The sequence below is a fragment of the Melanotaenia boesemani genome, chromosome 22 (assembly GCF_017639745.1).
Source record: "Melanotaenia boesemani isolate fMelBoe1 chromosome 22, fMelBoe1.pri, whole genome shotgun sequence".
NCBI classification, from domain to species: domain Eukaryota; kingdom Metazoa; phylum Chordata; class Actinopteri; order Atheriniformes; family Melanotaeniidae; genus Melanotaenia; species Melanotaenia boesemani.
In genome coordinates, this window is record NC_055703.1 from 26,706,824 (window position 1) to 26,723,811 (window position 16,988).

The 16,988-nt window shown below is 40.9% G+C and overlaps 4 long non-coding RNA genes across 5 annotated transcripts; 1 reads left to right on the plus strand and 3 right to left on the minus strand.

Moving 5' to 3' along the window:
- The first annotated feature begins 267 nt into the window (after window positions 1–267).
- LOC121633550 lies at window positions 268–1,367 on the plus strand. Its single transcript, XR_006009078.1, has 4 exons — window positions 268–406; window positions 687–854; window positions 1,137–1,223; window positions 1,316–1,367. It is a non-coding gene; the product is annotated as an uncharacterized LOC121633550 (long non-coding RNA).
- Window positions 1,368–12,254: 10,887 nt separating this feature from the next.
- On the minus strand, window positions 12,255–12,575 carry LOC121633560. Its single transcript, XR_006009088.1, has 3 exons — window positions 12,531–12,575; window positions 12,389–12,427; window positions 12,255–12,290 (listed from the first exon to the last, which is right to left on the minus strand). It is a non-coding gene; the product is annotated as an uncharacterized LOC121633560 (long non-coding RNA).
- A 188-nt stretch (window positions 12,576–12,763) lies between these two features.
- LOC121633544 lies at window positions 12,764–15,981 on the minus strand. Of its 2 annotated transcripts, none has more exons than XR_006009070.1 (6): window positions 15,967–15,981; window positions 14,753–14,909; window positions 13,564–13,624; window positions 13,354–13,481; window positions 13,150–13,257; window positions 12,764–12,992 (listed from the first exon to the last, which is right to left on the minus strand). It is a non-coding gene; the product is annotated as an uncharacterized LOC121633544 (long non-coding RNA). The 2 variants fall into 2 exon arrangements; XR_006009071.1 differs by having other exon boundaries at window positions 15,963–15,977.
- On the minus strand, window positions 13,814–14,111 carry LOC121633559. The gene is made up of 2 exons (XR_006009087.1): window positions 14,074–14,111; window positions 13,814–13,986 (listed from the first exon to the last, which is right to left on the minus strand). It is a non-coding gene; the product is annotated as an uncharacterized LOC121633559 (long non-coding RNA).
- Window positions 15,982–16,988: the final 1,007 nt, after the last annotated feature.

The following is a 16,988-nucleotide window of genomic DNA, read 5'->3' on the forward strand; positions in this document are numbered from 1 at the left end:
TATTTGTTGTCAGGAGAGCTTACGTCCTGCCTCTGGTCCAGCTGTCCCCTGCATTACTTGTCAGAAGGAAGTTCCCTTTTCAGAGATCAAGCTGCACAGACTAAGCTGCAACGGGTATGTACTTCATAAAGAAATAAAAGGGTAGCTTATTTGTTTTTCTTTAGCCTCTCTTATAATGTTGTGCACACAAATAAGTGAGTATGACCATTATTTCTCATTTTAACTCCAAGGAAACCCATGCAGGAATCAGAGAGACAAGAAGAGGGAGGCCAAAATGATGAAATTGCTAAAGACACAGCTTCAGTCAGCGACAGTGTTCCAGTGAGGCCAGAAACATCAGCTCAGAGTGCAGTAGAACCAGCAGTGATTGCGAATGAGGAGTTGGATCACGAGGAAACATACAGGGGTTTGTGTTATCACATTTGCTATAAGATTGTGTGGTAATGAAACTCTGTCAATAGAAAAATAACTTCTGTAAGATAAAATAATGCAATAATATAGTTATTTAGTTTTTGTTCAGAATGTTTTGCAGTTTTGTCAACTCAGCTATGTGACAGATTCTGAAGATGTTGGGTCTCACGTGTTTGTCAGTGACACGGACAAAACTTTCCTCATATGTAGACTGAGGCGATCTGCATCTACAGGTAACAGGCCAACTCACGTCTCTCTAAAATAACTTTGTTTAGAATGGAAGCTTATTAAAGAACCCACTCAAGCTGCCAAAGTTTTCAAAGAGACTCTGTTGTGGGAGCATGCATCTGGGAAACCCGCTGAAGAGGACAGGGAACGGGAACTCCTCTCGTTCTATAAACAGCAGCAAGAATGGGCATGTCCACTTCATTGTACTCTTGCTGGTAAGTGATACAAAGTTTGTAAATAAAGTTTATACCACTCAAGTTTATCATATGAAATTGTTAAATGGGATCCAGAAAATTATATAATTGATGACCACAAATGAAAATATGCCATACACTGTTTTCCTGTTATCTGGAGTCAGTATTAAGGATGCTATTATACAATTACAGCCAATAGAATATTGACTATTTTTTCCCTTGCTGTTTAAATGTTACATAATCCAGTTACCTGTATCAGTTAGCACCTGTTTTTTTCCCACTGTTATTATTATTTTATATCAGGTGATGTTGCTGTCGGAGAGGGAGTGAAGCGGTACTTTCTGACGACAATAATTTCCAACCTCCAATTTGGATTCAGACTAGATCTTGGTAAGTCTGTAATTATTATGGTTAATATGATGGTTTTTCTTTTTAAGTGTATTTTTTGTGACTTTATCCCCTTCTCTCTTGGTACTCTACAGGAGGAATGGGCCGAACTGCTATTTGAGGGTGAACCTGACCATCTTGTTCCAGCAGTATCTGAGGTGCTTATTGAAAGCAACCTCTTCCAGGTTGCAGGAAAGGATGTTGGCCCACACCTTTCTGCATGATGGTCCTCAAGTCACAGGATTAAGTCCTGCTGTAATTCATGTACTCTTCAATGGGGACCCTGAAATGGCAACTGTTGTTACAGAAGACTGTCCTGATCTGCACATCAGGAGTATCATAAAACTCGTAAGTTAAATATAAAACTTTGCCTTGCAAATACTGTTTGGACAAACGTAATAACTTTTATGGTCTTGATTCTAGCTTGAACATGAAGAACTTACACCGGAACAGAAGCACATCATTTCAGATCTTTCCATGTCTTGGGATCTCCCGGCAGTCACTAAAACAAATCAGAAATGGCTGCATAACAAACTCCTGCTCCATGCTGTAAGTTCCTGCTGGTGAAGTGACAGAATTCATTGCTGTAATTGTAATTATAGAAAGTCTTGTGAACCCTGGCTTATGTCAACAATGGCAGAGAAGGAAATGGTTAAATTTTAGTTGTGAAAGTTATGCTGTAAATTGTCAATATTTAGTCTTGGCCCATGGTCATGTTAAAGTTCTTTGAAACCACCACTTAATGCACATACAATTTAACTACATTTCTCATGCCTGTAACTGTTGATGGGGCGGTGGTATGTTTTACAAAATCCCAATTTCACAAATGTTGACACAGTATGGAAGATCTTAAAATGAAAATGTACATCCCATCACACTATAGAGTGGCTCTGTGAATATGCCTTTTGATGATCTATAAAAAGATGTCAAGAGTTCACAATTCTTAACTTCTGTCATTCACAGTTTTTAAGCATTTAACCACTAGACACCAGTTTCTAAAATTTAGAGTGGAATTTCCCCTTTCATCCATTAGTTGTCTTAAGGTGGTACTGTTAGCCGAACTAATCCTGGTAGAATGCAATTTGTTGTAAAATGAAGGGACATTTCAGGAATATACACATTTGAATAGTGGTGTACACTATGGCCTACTTTTACAAACTTTGCATTAAAGATCTGGGCTGTAATATGGTTCTGGTCTGTCTCTTAGGTCATTGGGAGGACCACGCGCCAAATTAAACAGTTGAGAAAGGGACTGAAAGATGTGATGGTATGGCCCCTGCTGACATCTAGGCCAGATGTTGTCCCACTTTTATTCCCCAAAATGGCTGAAATGCAGTTCACACCCCAGTTAAGTCAGTAATTTAGTTTGTGATTTTACTTGATTAATTTATGTATATATTAAATGACTGAGATGGTTGTTTCATTTACCAAGACCGTGATCTGCATATTCCTTAACCAAAATAGCTTCTCCCTTTTTTAAAATCATTACAATTTCTGTGTTCTTTAAGATGCTCCTAGAAAAAATCAAATGGCCAGTTGAGGAAAGTAATGATGAAGACTTGGGCTGAATCCCATTTCACTCCTTACCGCTTCCCCTCCGTTTTGCGCGTTCACGTGAAGGGGTAGGGGTGTCCCAATTTCTTTTAGGACAGAGGGGTAGGGTTAAGGGGTAGGGCTATATACCCCTGCAAACGAAGATTTTTCAGAGGCCCACTTGAAACGGAGGGGAATGAAAATTTTCTGTTCTATATGAGAAAGCAAGTGTTTCTACGCACATCACGCTTTCTTGAGGTGCAGGACAACACACACTCGCACAAAAAAACCAAACAAACAAAAAAAAAAAAGCCACAGAGAAAAAGAGAGTATACCAGCACACACAATTAATTTTAATTGCATGCAAAATTCGTATATTACGTCCCACACATGCCTGTCGATAAGCAATAAGTCAATTAATTGCACGGTAACGAAAAAATGAGCGCAACAAGTTTGCCGTCGCGATAGTTTTTATTAGTCCCCCCCATCTTACTTCACCATAGACTGTGTATGACAACAGGTTTCACTATGCAGTATCTGGACTGAACGCTCTTGTGGAGTGATCTCTCTCATGTCATGTTTGACAGCAGCATGTTGCAGCACGAGACCGTGGTGAACCACTAACCTGTGCGAGCCGGTTTGCTGCGTTTGTTTACAGGGCTACTGTCACGCATCGGCCGTTAGACTCATGCATTTGAGTGGCTTCTTACGCTCTCACGCTAAACCTCTGATTTCTCACGCTGGAATACACTTTAAGAGCAATGCCGGCTAATGGAGAGGTTCTAGAGGATTCCCAGTGGGCCGCATTACTTTTGTGCCGGTGTCCCGGCGTATGTGTCAAAAAGACGCAGCGGTTCGCGTTGCAGCAGCGGTTCGCGTTGCAGCAGCGTCGCGTTGCAGCAGCGGTTCACTCACCGCTCATAGATCAGACTGACACGCAGTGATAAGGGAGATATTTCAGCTTCACAGACGGCAACGATGCACAATATAGTTTTTCCTAGTTTTTTTTTAAATACAGACGGCAGTTTTGCTGGTTTTTCCTGTTTGAGCCCCATGTTTAATATTTTTTAATATATTTCCTGTTTTTTTTTTTTTATTTAAAGTTTCTTCCAGTTCCTGTGTAAAATGTTCTTTAGTGACTACTGATGACGTATGTGACTGTTGAAGGGGTGTCCCAATTCGTAGGGGTTGACTTTTCAGCCCTACCCCTTCTAGCTCCGTTTTAAGGGACAAGGGGTGAAATGGGATTGGGCCTTGGAGTCCACATGCCACATCTCTGGTTTTCTAAGGATGTTCATTGAAACGGGTACACCCACCTGATGTGGCTAATATGTTGGTCTCTTTTCACTTTTGGATATGATCAATTTAAAGTCTGTTTTCTTTAATCCATTTTATGTCTTTTAGCTTCTTCAGGTACACTGGCCCAGCTGCTGACATTCTGGGTTGGCTGGGAGATGCTTCCTCGCTGAAGGTGGAGATTTCTGAGGGAACCTTCCCTATGTCCTCTACATGCTTTGAAACACTAAAGCTGCCAGCTCATTTCAAAACTTACATGGACTTTGAGAAAGCCCTTTTCTCTGCCATAAATAGTGCACAACATGGATTTGGGCTTGTTTAAGTTTTTTTTTTTTGTTTGTTTTTTTTTTTGTTTTGAGCCCTGCACTGATCAGTAATCAGGCCAGTTGACACAAGTTCAGAGTCTTTAACTATGCAGTAGTTGTCCATTTTATTCAACATTTTTTTCCCAACACCCCCCCCAACCCAATTTACTGAAACCAAACAGTTCTGCATCTTCAGTCTTAACAGAATAGCATTCTTGTTTGTTCGTTGTCTAAAATTATCAAACAAAGTAAACGAGTGTTTAATTTCAGAAAGTCGTGAAGCTGCACATAAACAGCACAAAGTCCATTTATTCCTTTTCTGTTCCTTTATTGCTGTTAAAGTTTCTCCTTGATCTAACATCCTAAATAAAAGAATGTGTTGGACATCAGTTGGCCATCATTCTTGATAAAACTTGCACAGTCTCTACATATGATCTGAGTGCATCGGTTACAGAAACCCCTGGAGCTGGCAAGTTGGCAACCTCTTCAGCTGAGAGCTCACAGGCCAGCTGGACCTCTGGGACTGACACGGTGCCTCTGCGAAAACTCTGAGGACCATTCCAGTCAATCCCATAGTCTTCATGAACCTGAATTGAGGACAAGCATAATCAGTCATGTACTTAATTAGTCTGACATGTCATAACACAAGTTATTATTTTTGGTCACCGAGTTGATATAAAATGAAACTTTGCCTATTCAGTTTTGTAAATACAGTTATGCATTGCATGCACCATAGAAGCTACAGCTCACAGGTTGATCTGAAAAGTCAGATGGCTTTAAATTACACTTACATTAGTCTCTAAAGTAGCACATTGACCACAATAGACATTCAAAATTCATTCAGGGAAAATGACATTTTAAGTTGATCTTTCTTTAACCTCAGTAGGATCCTCCATGGGACCATGCTCCCTGTATCTTCTCCAAAGTTGCTGTGGTGATTGATTCCTTTCAGTTCTAAGACCATGAAAGTTCCAAGCATCTTTGAAAGAGTTGAGACTTTGCTGAATAAGTGGAAGAAAGATCCGGTGCAGTGCAAAATGATGGACTTCAGTGTTCCCTGATCTTCCAATGAAGTGAAGATCTGATAGAAGAGGTCCAGGGCATGTTCATAAACATCTCTCCACATCCTCTCTATTCTGTGTTTAGAATAAAATTGGCAATGTTCATTTACATGCGACATCTACTAAAGTAGTACATTCAGCTGGTATATTTGTTGTGTAAGCCTAGTTGCCAAACATTTATTTACCGCTGATTGTGGACACTTCTGCCTGTGATGTGAGAATTCTTGTTGGTACCTCTGCTCCGGATCATGAATGCTGCTACATCTGCATTCTCCCCCCCTTTATCTGACCGTACCCTTGATGGCAGCCTGTACTGCTCAACAGCAGTAATAAAGCTCTGTAAGACCGTATGAGCTCTATTATTGCTATCGACTGTCAAGTAGACCACCAAACGACTGAATCCATCCACCCCACCATGGACAACAAATCTGTCAGGCAATTCTTTTTTTTAAATGGCGCTGCAGGAAACAGCTGCCTTACCAGTGTCTCTTACGCACCTGAGTGTTTCTTTCTTTCTTTCTTATCGTTTTATTTCTTATTTTATATATATATATATCTTATTGAATATTTTGAACTGTAGCATGGCACTTGCATGTCGTCTTGTTTATTCAAGAGAGGAACTTTTTTCATGGAGGACTAACGTCGGAATGCAGCACAACGTACCGACAAAGCTGAGGAGGAAGTACAGAGGCTGCAAGTCAGGATCTAAGTTAAAGGCTGCTCGACGACGTTTTAAGCCAGTGATCCCCTCTGTACTAATGGGGAACATCAACTCACTACATAACAAGATGGACTAGCTGTTGGCACCGAACAATCAACGGAGTTATCGCGAGGGCAGCTTATACATCTTCACAGAGACATGGCTCACTGATGCGATACCGGATGGTAACGTGGATCTACCGGGTTTCACTGCTGTGAGAGCTGACAGAGACATGAACGCCTGCGGTAAGAGCAGAGGTGGGGGGCTCATCATATATGTGAACAAACGTTGGTGTTGCCCAGGACATGTCTCAGTGAAAAAGGAACTGTGTTGCCAGGACTTGGAACTGTTAGTCGTTAGTCTGCGGCCATATTACTTGCCGAGGGAGCTTAGTCACGTGATCATGCTCTGTGTTTACATCCCGCCCAGCGCGGATGCATCAGCTGCCTGTGAGAAGATACACACAGTAACAGCAAGGCTGCAGACAAAGCACCCCGAGGCATTTATGGTCATATCTGGGGATTTTAATCATGCTTCCCTGGACTCTACCTTGGCCTCCTTCTACCAGGCTGTAGACTGTCCCACAAGGAACAATAGAACAATAGACCTGCTGTACTTCAATGTGAAGGATGCTTACAGAGCCACCCCCCTCCCCCCACTTGGAAAGTCTGACCACAACCTGGTTCACCTACAGCCACAGTACACCCCCCTGGTCAAAAGGATGTCTAAAACCACACGCTCAATCAGGAAGTGGTCACCTGAGGTAGAGGATGCTCTGAGAGACTGCTTTGACATCACTGACTGGGATGTACTGCTGAGATAACATGGTGAGGACATAGAGGAGCAGACTCACTGTCTGACGGACTACATCAGCTTCTCGCTGGACGTAGTCTCCCCCAATAAGACTGTCCGTTGTTATCCAAATAATAAACCTTGGATAACACAAGATGTCAAAGCTGCCCTCAACAGGAAGAAGGTGGCTTTCATGAACCATGACAGGGAGGCAATGCAATTAGCACAGCGGGAGGTGAAACAATGCCTGAAGGTGGGGAGGGACACCTACAGAAGGAAGGTGGAGGATAAACTGAGTGAGAGCTGTATGAAGGAGGTCTGGGATGGTGTCAACACCATCACAGGCTTCAGATCAAAGGCCATAACAGCGGGGGGGACAGTGGAAGAAGCAAACAGGCTGAACATCTTCTTTAACCGCTTCGACCAGCCCACTGTCCCCCCTCCCCCACTGCAGTACACAACTTCCCTGACTTCATCCCCTGTGCAGCCCCCCTGCCAACCTTTACCCCTCCCCCCACCTCAACACCCTCCACACATAACAGCAGAACAGGTGAGGGGAGAATTGAGGAAGCTCCACCCATGGAAAGCAGCAGGCCCTGACAGAGTGCCTCCTTCTGCTTAGGACCTGCGCTGCTGAACTGGGGGAACCACTCCAGCATGTCTTCAACCACAGTCTACAGCTGGGGAAAGTGCCTACCCTGTGGAAAACATCCTGTATTGTTCCAGTTCCAAAGAAAAACCGTCCTGGTGAGCTGAACGATTACAGACCGGTGGCACTTACATCCCAGCTGATGAAGACAATGGAGCGGCTCATCCTCAATCTCCTCAAGCCCCAAGTGCAACAGGCCCAGGACCCCCTACAGTTTGCCTATCGCGCAGGTGTGGGTGTGGAGGATGCTATTCTCTACCTCCTACACCGTGTCCAAGTACATCTGGATAAGGGAAGGGGCACAGTGAGGATCCTCTTCTTGGATTTTTCAAGTGCCTTCAACACAATCCAGCCCCTGATGCTTCTGGACAAACTGAGGGAGATGCAGGTGGACCCCTGCTTGGTGTCCTGGATTGGTAACTACCTCACAGAGAGACCGCAGTACGTCAGGCTAAAGGACACCACATCTGACACTGTTATTAGCAGCACAGGAGCACCCCAGGGGACGGTGCTGGCCCCCCTCCTCTTCACACTCTACACCTCAGACTTCTGTTACAACTCAGAGCTGTGTCACATCCAGAAGTTTGCAGATGACACAGCCATCGTGGGGTGTATCAGGGATGATGAAGAGGACGAGTACAGAAATCTGGTCAGTGACTTTGTCACCTGGAGTCAGAGGAACCATCTCCAGCTTAACACCTCAAAGCAGGCAGCGGCAGTGGCTCAGGCGGTAGAACAGGTTGTCCAATGATCGGAAGGTCGGCGGTTCGATTCCCGCTCCCGCAGTCATCTGTCGTTGTGTCCTTGGGCAACACACTTAACCCTCCTTGCCTCCAGTGTTGGCATCACTGGTGTATGAATGTGTGGATGAATGTTCGGTGATGGTTGGAGAGGCCGTAGGCGCAGACTGGCAGCCACGTTTCCGTCAGCTTGCCCCAGGGCAGCTGTGGCTACGCACGTAGCTTACCATCACCAGGTATGAGTGAGGAGTGGATGAATAATGGATTCACACAATGTAAAGCGCTTTGGGTGCCTTGAAAAGCGCTATATAAATCTAATCCATTATTATTATTATAAAGACTAAGGAGCTGGTTATTGACTTCAGGAAGTCCAGCCCACAACCACGTCCAGTGACCATCAGGGACGACAAGGTGGAGATTGTAGACAACTACAGGTACCTTGGGTTGTGGCTGGATAACAAGCTGGACTGGACATGCTGTACAGATCACCTGTACAAGAAGGGCCAAAGCCGTCTGTACTTCCTGCGAAGACTGAGATCTTTTAACATCTGCAGGAAACTCCTGTGAATGTTCTATCAGTCTGTGGTGGCTAGTACGCTTTTTTATGCTGTTGTCTGCTGGGGGGGTAACATGACAAAAAGGTGTGCTAACAGGCTGGAAAAACTCATCAGGCGGGCGGGCTCTGTGGTTGGCATGAAGCTGGACTCCCTGGTGACAGTGGCAGAGAGGAGAACACTAAAAAGAGTACTGGCTATTGTGAATGATGCCAGTCACCCTCTGCACACTGTCATCAGTGCACAGAGAAGCCTGACCAATAACAGGCTGCTCTGTGCCCTGGTGACAGTGGCAGAGAGGAGAACACTAAAAAGAGTACTGGCTATTGTGAATGATGCCAGTCACCCTCTGCACACTCTCATCAGTGCACAGAGAAGCCTGACCAGTAACAGGCTGCTCCTCCCCAAGAGTAGGACCAACCGGCTCAGAGACTCCTTTGTCCCCCGAGCCATCAAACTGTACAACTCTGCATTAGGCAGGAGGGGGAGAAGGAGGGGGGAGAGGGAGGTGTGCAGTCCGCCTGATACAACACATGCACAATAACCCATACAAACAACAGTCTTAGATGTCTCATGTAGACTCCCTCTGCATCGACTCGGCGTAAAGATTCTTCCACTTCTGAGGCTGAGGGGAAGAAAATAAATTAACCATGCACTCACTGGAAACATAAATAATCATGGAGACACTTAGCTGTCATAATAAAAGCTGTAATGTGTATAAAACTGTCAGCTGCTGCACTACAGAACCACCACTACCTCAAAAATGTGCTGTACTGTCGGATATTGTCTTACTAATATGATAATGTAAGCTCCCAGACGCTTAAAGTTTACACTGTTGACAATATTCAGAACAGACATGACCTGTGATTTTTCAGCCAAAATGATTATACACCTAGGGTGGGGTTATTGGGCACATCCTGACAGGCTGAGAGTATTGCTGCCAAATATCATGAAAAACTTTATTTCAATAATTCAACTTAATAAGGCCAACTAGACTCATTATATGCAAAGTGAGATATTTCAAGCATTTACTATTTTGATGATTATGGCTTACAGCTTATGGAAACCCACAAATCTAAATCTCAAGCCAGACATTTTCATTTTATTACTATTTTTTCAAAGACAAATATTAGACATGGGAGCTCAAGCTTGTACAGACTGGGGTCTGGGCGGGTAGGAGAGGGTGTGCATGTGCTTAGTTTGTATGAGTTTGTATGAGTGTTAGTTTGTGTACAATTGTGCCTTTTTATTCTTTGTTCCATTCATTCATTCTGTGATGTGTGAAGGCTTTTAAATTTTGTTTTTAATATGCATGATTTTTATTATGTACAACAATTTGTGTTACTTTGTGTATGAAAAGTGCTATATAAATAAACATTGATTTGATTATTACATGAAATCAATCATAATAATAATAATAAATGTTGAACAGAAATGTTGGCCATCCGAAGAGTATAGTCATGCCGGTGGGAAGAAGCCGAAAAACCCGGACATAACCCACACATACATTAAAAAAAAACTAATTAATTTATTAAATTAAGCCGATATTAATTATACTCACTTGGAACACGGACACCTCTTGTATTCAGATGACCACGCATTAGCTTGTAGCCTATGTTTGGGTGTCTTCGGTGAATTTCAAGAATCATCTGGTCTAACTCCTCATCATTCACCGCTGAGAAGAGGTCTGTCTTTCTGTGCAAACAAATAGGCATAAATTTCACTAATCCTTAAACTTTACTGAATGTATGAGGCAAATGAACGGCAATTCATGAAATGAAAACTCGTGCATTTTGTGTCAATACCTTAAACCGCTTTGTTTCATGGTCCTCCTGATGGTCTTCTCTGACACTCCGAACATTGCTGCAGTTTGACCAGCTGCTAGTCCACAATGAACCTGATGCTCCAGAACTGCAGTCGGTATGTCAAACGCCAAACGTCCTGGTCCCTGTGTGTGTTCCGCTTGTTGTGCCCTGGTACCAGAGAAGCGGTGGAGTACTTCTCCTAAATTTGCAGTCACTCTATCGTCAATGTCTTGGTCGAAAAGTGCAGAAATAAGCAACAGTACCCAACTGCAGTTAAGATGGCGGACAATGGCGCCGCCATATCTCAACTCTATCCCGGAAGTGACATAGCTCTATCCCGGAAGTGACGTAATCTCGACGCCGGAAATGGTTCTTCTTCGGCAAAAATAGACGCCGCTTCGGCCCGTTGCTAGGATACGATGAACGCGTCCGCCATATTGATCATGGTTTGAGAACAGTGGACGGATGTTGCATTAAAACGTCCCATTTTAATGTAACATTAGTTTTTTATTTTGCAGCTGACTGGTTTGTTGTTTTCTTTTTCATTGTCAAATATATGGTGGAAGAAATGAAACAATTGCTACGTAATTGTTTCATTCATACTTCAAAACTGACAGTTAATGAACACACGTATTTTTAGTGATCACAAATGTGCTCATTCAAATATTAAAACATTCCAATATTTACATTATATAAATAAAACAAATAAACAAACAAATGAAGGATATTTGGCTTATGTATGATGTCAGAATGTATCTATTTTGCGCTATAACCTTTATTGATAAACTTATGTTTTTAATTGCGCAACATCCTGCACTTCATTAAGATTATTAACCACCAAAAATTCCAAAAACGTCTGAACCATGAATGGACCAGAAAATATTCTGTCAATGAGAGCTTGTATGTGAACAGTCCTGTTTAGACACCATCAGACTAGGCTACACCGAACCCATGACACTAATTATGTTGCATATACCCACCACTGTTGTTAACTGTTCTTTCTATAAATTGTTTTTGAAGTAATTACCATTTCATGATTGTAATTAAATGTCTTACATTCATGATCTCATTGTTTTGTGAACTGTGGGCATTTTGTGTCAATTTCACCAGAAAGTTGACTATTCCTAACTTAGTACTGAATAGTATGTGCATATATAAGACATGGTATCCAGGTAACCACTGCATTTTCATACTGTTAGCATTTTATTACTATAATCCAGTTAAACACAACATGACTACATATCACTCCTTAGGACTTTTATCAACTCACCTCCAAGCAAGTCAACAACTTCCAGGACTGATTACAGTTTGCATATCATATTGTTCTTGGTGTTAAAGACTTGCTTCAGAGCCCACTCTCACCTGGACAGCATTCAGGCAGCACTTTGAAGACCATGTTCTCCATTTTCTCAAGTGCTTTTGATAAAATTCAGCTGCTCTGTTGTAAGAAGCTCCATAAATTCCAGGATGATACCTCCCTGGAATCCCTGCTCCAAAACAGCTGACTCAAAATAATGAGTCATTGGACAGAACTCATAAGCTGATGGACTCATTTAATTTAAATCTGGTGTGTTGCCGTAGGGAGACATTGAAAACCCACAAGCCCGTGTCCCTTGTGGGCCCAAATTGAGTAGTCTAGAAAAAAAGGACTGAGCTTACTTCTTAAGGAAGCTAAAATCATTCAATGTCTGATTGTTTTATGTCTTCTGTAAGTCTGTTGTATAAAGTGCAACCTGCTTTCCAGCATCCGCTGGGGCAGCAGAACCTGAGCCCTAAAGAAAGTGATCAAACCAATTAGTTCTTGAGCTAAGAGAGATGTGACTGTCCAGAGGCAAATATCGTATAAGCTGCTGGACATAAAGGACAACTACACACCCTCTACACAACACTGAGGAAATAGTATGTTCAATCAGTCTTCCTTCTGTAGGCAGAAAAGTATAAGAGATCATTACAGCCAGTAGCCATCGTCCTCTGGATTAAGTAATTCACCATCATAATTGTTTTCTTAATAAAAAACTGTCACAACACTGAAATGACTTTTTGGGATTAATCAAGTACTTTGGTGACACCATCATACTGGTAACATTAAGAAATTGACTTAAAAGTTCTCATATTTGCAATTAACTTTATTAAATCTTTTAAGAATAAGGACAAAAGGTAGAAGCTTTAACAAAAATGATGAGCAAATAAAAAAAAGAATGTTCCAAAATTAAGAGTCAAAAACAAAAAATGAATAAACAAAATGGAGGTTTACACTTAAAAAAGTCTCCCTCTAGCCATTAATAACTCAGCTTGTAGCCGGGTCAGTCCTTCATCGTCCAGGATGCTGATCAGGATCTGAAAAACAGTTAAATGATCCAGTCGTACCTTGTGGTGCTCTAAAGAATTCACTTCTTTGTTTTTTTTCTTACAAGTTTCAAATGAATAAAATACTGATCAAACTCAACCAATAATTTACTCTCATTTCCCAAACCAGCAAAACTGACCATATTACCTCTGGGAGCATGACATCAAACACGAAGTCTAGAAGCTTGATCTCTCCTTTCCTTATCCTGGTTCCTAGACCCGTCACCTCCTCTATCACCCTCAGAAGCTCAAAGATCTGTTGGAAAAAGGTGCAAAACAAAAAATCCATCTTTAAATACAGTATAAGTGTGAACACACATACATACACGTGACTGATAACATTTTCATTTACCCGCTGGTCACTTAAATTCAGCGCCCTTAGTTTAAGGTGCTGTTTAAGCCTGAGAGAGGTAGATGGATTCTCCAGAGGTACAATCTGTTGGAACGCATGTTTCCATTAATCAGATCATCATGTAATCTCTGTAAGAAAAAAGTAAAGGGCAAACATGAAATCAATGAAAGAGGATGTAATTATTAACAGCGAAATATGTTTAATAATTACCTTTATCTGATCCCTGGAAAACACGGCCAGAACCCCTCCTCTCTCAACTGTATCCACAATCCTGCAGACAATGATAAAAAAAAATAAAAAAATAAATTAGAAGCAGCTTGTGCAAAAATAAAAGATTACATGACTGTAGTGACTTTATAAACTCCATGGCCAATCATTTTTTGAAATATAATTTTATAGTACTAACAGATAATACTGGTTTTTGTATGTTTTTAAAAATTGACTAATGCTCATATCTATCAGATTTACAATACCTCCAAATTTTTTTATGATTAATGACTAATGTCTTGAAAAGACATGGTTTTAGACAACTGAAAGATACTTTTTTTGTTGTAAAGATGACAAGGATTTAGGATTAGTAATGCTCCCAAGCAGGCATTTTACTATGTTTAAATCAACATTCATTCAGATTTTCTTAAAGAAGTGCAGTACGCCAGCAAAATGTTCAACTTCTGCTGCTTTTTGCTTCTGTTATTCTTATGTGACACCAAAGACATTAACAAGAAAATGGTGTTGTGCCTTGTCCTGTCACTGGAAACTGCACATGCACAGTTGAATGGCTCACTTTTTATGAATGGTCTACACTCACTAATGACGGCATATAGTCCTTTGTTGGTTGGACCTTTGGTGAGGATGACTCTGATGGGGACACCACTACTGTGGGTTGGACCACAGCAGTTTTATCACCTTTTATTTTTTTACATTCGGTCAGATGGAAAGTTGCGTCATACGGATTATAGTCTTGTCACAAAAAGGACAATGGAAATTACCTCCAACTCGGCAGGACAAATTACACCTGCAGATGACGTTTTCTGTAAAAGGAAAGTAATTTGTCTTAAAAATGTTTATATTACTGCCATCTTGCACCAAAAGGACTCAATATGGGCGTAGAACTTAATTCAAACTATTTAAAGTGGAATGTTTGACTAGTTTTTATTAATATAGTTTAAATTTGTTTGAGTTAGTCTTGAACCCTGGAGTAGGGTAAGTAGGACTAAATGAGGACACCTGGTCTGTTTTTAATCTGGGGTGATTATAATAGCATGCCAAGCTTAGAACTCAAAGCAATAACAACAGTTAAAATATGACCGCCTTACACAAGCAATAACAAATATACCAATTCAACATAACCGTTACATGTAAAATGTATAAGACCAGAAACAGATAATTCTTAACATACCCTGGAAATGTATTGCATTTGCAGTGTGGTTCCTTAAGTGCCTCTCAAACACCCCATCACTCGCAGTCTTAAAATGAGGGCAGAGAGGACACCCAAACCCAGACAGCAACCGGTTTCGCTCCAAATGGTTATCTTGATTAATGATTGATAGATGCATCTGGACAAGAGAAGGTCAACATAATACAAGCTGGCAGGTTGTACACTGTTAATCCTTTACCAATACAGAAAGCAAATTGGGGAGGAATTACAACTCTGTGTATCCACAAAATTAATAAAAACTGATATTAGCAGTATTACATACATTATGCTATTTGTTTACACTGATTAAGTTCAGGTACTGGAAGTGACTGAACACAAATATATTTTATACCACAGCCCACCAAAAAGCAGATTAAATTCCCATACAACGTTGCCAAGCTTCTGATTAAAAGGATTTAGCAAAGCTAACGTTAGCCCAGTCCACCAAATCAGAAAGTCCACACTCGCTTTAGCTAAGCCAACGTTAGCCCAGTCCACCGAATCGGAAAGTCCACACTCGCTTTAGCTAAGCCAACGTTAGCCCGGTCCACCGAATCGGAAAGTCCACACTCGCTTTAGCTAAGCCAACGTTAGCCCGGTCCACCGAATCGGAAAGTCCACACTCGCTTTAGCTAAGCCAACGTTAGCCCAGTCCACCGAATCGGAAAGTCCACACTCGCTTTAGCTAAGCCAACGTTAGCCCAGTCCACCGAATCAGAAAGTCCACACTCGCTTTAGCTAAGCCAACGTTAGCCCAGTCCACCGAATCAGAAAGTCCACACTCGCTTTAGCTAAGCCAACGTTAGCCCAGTCCACCGAATCGGAAAGTCCACACTCGCTTTAGCTAAGCCAACGTTAGCCCAGTCCACCGAATCGGAAAGTCCACACTCGCTTTAGCAAAGCCAACGTTAGCCCAGTCCACCGAATCGGAAAGTCCACACTCGCTTTAGCAAAGCTAACGTTAGCCCGGTCCACCGAATTGGAAAGTCCACACTCGTTTTAGCAAAGCTAACGTTAGCCCACATCGTTGTATAAATCTCAAAGGAGGACTTTGTGGAGAAACAGTAGCTAATGACCTCTAAATATTTTATATGTTGTATTTGTATATACCAAAAAGAAGAAGAAAATAAAAAAAAGCACATTAGAGACAATACCACTTGTTAGATAGATGATAATTAAAACACTATTTTACTTACGTTCTTTCTCCGTCACGTCTCGCTTCCAGTAGAAGAAGAACTTCTTCTTCGGCTTCTGGACGCAAGTGCATGTTGCTGCCACACGAAGAAGAAAACTTTCCGGGGTCGAGGTCTACTTGCATTCCGGAATAGAGTTGAGGTATGGCGGCGCTATGTCCGCCATCTTAACTGCAGTTGGGTGCCTCTCGAAATAAGTCCAATAACTTCTATATATTCCTCTGCTTTACTTGCTACACGTTCTGGGTCAGCAGGTCCTGCTTCCACATCATCTGCTAACTCTAAAATGTCTCTCACCATCTCCCTGAAAAGTTCACGAATGTCATCCATTGTCTCTCTCCGGCCTCTCAATTTTAAGACCAAAGAAATGGGTCATACTGGACTCGCATTAGCCCCGCCCACTGAGTTTGATGGGCTAGGCTGACAGATAAAATAAATTAATGATTATGGCAGTGGCGGACCATCAAATAATTACTTAAATAGTGTAATTATTAATTATATAGTGAAATAATTACTTAAATAGATAAATAATTAATTAAATAGTGAAATAGATAAATAATTAATTAAATAGAGAAATAATTAATTAAATAGTGAAATAATGAAATAGATAAATAATTAATTAAATAGATAAATAATTAATTAAATAGAGAAATAATTAATTAAATAGAGAAATAATTAATTAAATAGTGAAATAATGAAATAGATAAATAATTAAATAAATAGATAAATAATTAATTAAATGGAGAAATAATTAATTAAATAGATAAATAATTAAATAGTGAAATAATGAAATAGATAAAAAATTAATTAAATAGTGAAATAATTAATTAAATAGATAAATAATTAATTAAATAGTGAAATAATTAATTAAATAGATAAATAATTAATGAAATAGTGAAATAATTAATGAAACATTTAATAGCACATTTATGTATTTAATTATTATTTTAATTATTTAATGACACATTTAAGTAATTATTGAATAATAAATTTAATTAATTTATTGTGTCACTTTACGTCCTCCA